Below are 4,376 nucleotides of genomic sequence, written 5' to 3' on the forward strand. Positions count from 1 at the left end.
AGTTACCGGAGGGCTTCTGCCTCACGCCGAAGAAGCCCGACTTGCCCTTCGACGTCTTCTTCGACGCCATCGGAGAGCGGTGAGAGCGGTGGAGCGGCGGTGGCGTGCGGCCAGGGCGGTGGCGGACGGAGTCGGGCGGGGCGGTGGCGGCCGGAGCTGGGCGGGGCGGAGCTGCGGGGCGGCGGCAGATGGGCGGGAGGTCGCGGGCGGGCGGACGGAAAGGAAAGAAACTGGCGGTTGGGCGTTCGCGGGCGGCGGCTGGTTTTGGACCAGATGCACCTCGTGATGTAAATTTGCACCGTGAGGTGTTGTATTTTACATCACGAGGAGGCCGCGATCTTTTTTTTTTAATATGAATCGTCTGTTAAATCTGCGTTTTTGGCCTCAAACGGTCCAGAAGTTAGTACTTTTACATTTGGACCATATATTGGAGATGCTAGGAATAGGGTGTGCGTGTATGCGTTCTTGTGTCTGCTCTGTGTTAAAAAAAATTAGAAAAAGTTGTGATCGTGTGCATGTGATGCTGCGGAGCCCCCCAAAGATTTGCCTTTCTTCTTGCCCGTAAAAGGAGATTTAGAAGCACCTTCCTCTAGCTAAATGCTAAATCCCATGTGCTGCTACGTTCATGGAAAGTAGACCCCAACTAAAGTCTGTTTCTCTCGCTCCTTTTCGACAGATGAGATGACGATGATGATTCTGGTGCCAGTCAGCTCTACTCATCCACTTAGCATCAACGAAACACGTACTAGTGGCCACGATCGACGTGCCATGCCTATCGGGATTAAGGGACCGCTGGATGAAAGTTCCGTGTAGTCTCTCTTTCTTAAAAGAAGAAACGACAACGACAAGTGTGCATACATACGTACTGTACATACATGCATAGCTCGTGCTAATCTCCGCTCGTTTCACCCGGCCTCTTCTCTTTCGCCTCCCGTGCTTATCTGCCGTCTCTGCAGATAACGGCCGGAGGAGAAGCTCGATCGCGTCCAACTTCCGGCCACACGCACGTCGTCCCAGCTGATATCACCTGTGTAGGCCGGAGGCATAGATAAAATCCACGGGGTCAGCATCGCGCCGTATATATCATCGCGCAGCCAGCGCGAGCGTCCTGGTCCTCGCGGTTCAGACTGACAGCGATCGGGAGCTGTATGTGTTCTCGGCCGTCCGATGTGAGTTGTACCACGTTCAGCCCGGACAGCGATATTCACCTACTATTCAGCCTCTACCGCTACACCATAGACAGCAGCATGTCTGCAAATTGGCCTCTGCGTCTGTAGCTTGCAACGGAGCTCTCTCACGGGCCAGGTGTATGTGACCGGAACATCTCTCTGGTCGTTATCCGGTCATGTTCTACAGGACACAAGCTTTTCGCCGCAATTTGCAAGGTCGGAAGAATTACATTTTTGAGGCATAGCTTTGTCAACGCATATCTAAGTCTTCCAGCAAAAAAACAAACAAACGAATATCTAGAAGCTTGATGAATAATTGGATTCCACTTCCTTGATCGTGCCATTTCCGTTGAGATGCCAACCTGAACTTGCTTTTTTCCTTCCTTCCCTGGCAGACGTTTTGACATTTGAAGATGGACTGGCATTTCACTCGGACGACTGGTATGTAAATAGCTAGCATGATTTGTTATTAGTACAAATAGTTTGATATAATATGAATTGGTGTAACTCTACAGTACCATATACGTAGGAAATGACTTGGTATGTATTATGTTTGACACGTTTTCTGCTTAGTATATGGTACAGTAAAGTTATAAACACCAATTTATATTATCAAATAGCGGGTATTTTGTGAGTAGAGCGTTTTGGAGCTCGGCCTCCATGGAGGCCGAATTTTGGAAAATTCAAATTTGAATTTCTCACGTTTAAAAAATCTGAAAAAAGTACAAGTATACAAGGATGTGATGTGTATGCGTGTAAAATTTCAGGATGAAATACCTTGAAATGCATGCAATCTGTGCAAGAAAAAAAAACAAATACATTAATAGTACATATACTAAAAAAATCACCGATATGTTTTTGTGTAGCACTCGTTGTTATGCCTAAAAATTTACACACTTGTGCATTATGTCTCAATTATATGTGTATTTTGTTAAAACAAATTGAAACGTGTAAATATGAATTTTGATCATTTCAAATTCGTCCTTGATAGAGGCCGAGCTCCATTCAACAATTTCGGTATTTTGTTTGTTTTTATGCATCCTGTTAGGTTGTAAAAAAAAGGTCTTCAAAATAATTTGTTAGTATCGAGTAGCCCCAGATATTCATACTGAACTTTAGTTTGGCCCAACGAGGATGAAACAATTGGCTATCAATATGATTAGTAGTGCATTAGTTGAACCATATTCACAATTTATTTACATAGTAGAACAAATCAAAGAACTAATTGGATCATGTATGGTATGACACAATACTTGAAATTGGCCGTTCAACTATATTCTAGACTTGGGAGGGGATATTTTCCAATAAAGTACTTGGGTGTGCCTATGGATGAGAAGAGGTTAAAGAACAGTGACTGGGATCCATCTATTTGTAAGATGGAAAATATAATGCGGTGATGGCTTGGTAGATTCCTAAATATTGATGGTAGAACTACTCTGGTGAATACATATTTCTCTAGTTTGCCCCTGCTCCTACTTTCCTTTCTATGATCTCCTTAAAGGGATAAAAAATATGATAGGCTTAGAGCTAGATTTTATGGTGTGGAGAGAAAGAAAAGCATAAGTATTATCTGGTTGCTTGGCCTACGGTGTGCCAACCAAAGGAATTAGGAGGTTCGGGGGTGCTGGATTTAGAATCAATGAATATTGCTTTGTTGGCTAATTGGCTTTGGAAGCTGTTCAGTGAGCAGGGAGTGTGGCAAAAACTTTTGTGGGACAAATATATTCATGGATCAACGTTGGGTTAGGTGCAAGTAAAGTAAAACATGGACATTCTCATTTTTTGGCAAGAGTTGCTTAAAATAAAAGAACTCTTCTTGTCTTGTTGCAAATTTTGTGTTGGAAATGGGGGAAAATTGTATTCTAGGAAGATAGAGGACCTTTCCTAGATTGTATAATATATCATTAGATCAAAACATCACAGTCCATGATGCTCTAGCCGATAAAGTCTCATAGAATTCAGAAGAGCCTTGGTGGGAGAAAAAGCAGAGCAATGGTCTAAGCTGGCTGATCTATGTGTGCATGCCTCTCTGTCTGACACTGAAGATAAACTTTTCCGGCTACTTGCTAGTTCAGGTGCTTATAGTGTTAAATCCTTTTATTTGACTATGCAGGTGGGGAGCAAAGCTCCCAACAGATTCCTCTGGGAAGTCAAAATTCCACTGAGAATTAGAACCTTTATCTGGTTAGCATTGAAATAAAACATTTTGACTAGAGATGTGTTGTTGCATGGAGGGGGGAGATGTGAACCTGAATGTCTTTTCTATGGTAAAATTGAAGCTATTAATCATCTCTTTTTCCCAGTGTCCCTTAGTTAGATACGTTTGGAACATACTACCTCCGTTCCTAAATATTTATCTTTTTAGAAATTTTAAATGAACTATCACTTACGGATGTATATAGATATATTTTAGAGTGTAGATTCACTCGTTTTGCTTCGTATGTAGTCATTTATTGAAATCTCTAGAAAAGCAAATATTTAGAAATGAAGGCTTAAAGAATATGGGTTCTGTGAAAAAGGAACTCTTTTCGGTAGGAATTGCTACTATTATCTGGAGTATTTGAAAAGCTCGCACTTTGGCTTGTTTTCACAGAAAGTGGCCCTCTGAGCAAGTTACTATTCTTTTCAGGTTTCGAACTGGATTAACGATTGGAATATCTTGTACGGGAAGTAGGACGCAAAATTAGACCTGCAGCGGTGCGCAAAGCTCCTGCAACAAGTCGCGGTTGAAAACTTTGAAGCAAAACGTAGCTAGGCTTCATGAATCCCCAGACAAGAAGATTGCTGATCGAGAGAAAGTCTTCTAGAAGAGAAAATGTTTGCTTTGTTGCTTTTGGAGTGGGTGCAGAATACTAGTATTTTCTCTTCTTTCGAACTTCGAAGAGTTGTTTAGCTGAGCTGGTGGTAGCTAGGTTGTGAGCGTTTCTTAGTATCGAGTCTATGCGGTCCTTGGTGGTGGTGTGTTTTTCCAAACACAGTACAAATGCAAGCGCTTATATTAAGCACATACACTCGTTGTTATAAACACACACATGCACACTTTACCTCTATGAGCACCTCCGAAAGACTAAGCCGGCATGTCATTTTAAGATTTTACTAAGTCACCGTAATAAATGCGACACCAGCATTTGAACCCTGATGGGTTGGGATACCACTGTCCTCCTAACCATCCAACTACAGGTTGGTTCACTGACGGTGGTGTGTTTT

The 4,376-nt window shown here is 42.6% G+C and overlaps 1 long non-coding RNA gene across 1 annotated transcript; it reads left to right on the forward strand.

The window, feature by feature from the left end:
- The first annotated feature begins 949 nt into the window (after positions 1-949).
- Positions 950-4,105, forward strand: LOC119352366. The gene is made up of 3 exons (XR_005170157.1): positions 950-1,385; positions 1,565-1,610; positions 3,799-4,105. It is a non-coding gene; the product is annotated as an uncharacterized LOC119352366 (long non-coding RNA).
- The last annotated feature ends 271 nt before the right edge of the window (positions 4,106-4,376 follow it).

The sequence above is a fragment of the Triticum dicoccoides genome, chromosome 2A (assembly GCF_002162155.2).
Source record: "Triticum dicoccoides isolate Atlit2015 ecotype Zavitan chromosome 2A, WEW_v2.0, whole genome shotgun sequence".
Lineage (NCBI taxonomy): Eukaryota > Viridiplantae > Streptophyta > Magnoliopsida > Poales > Poaceae > Triticum > Triticum dicoccoides.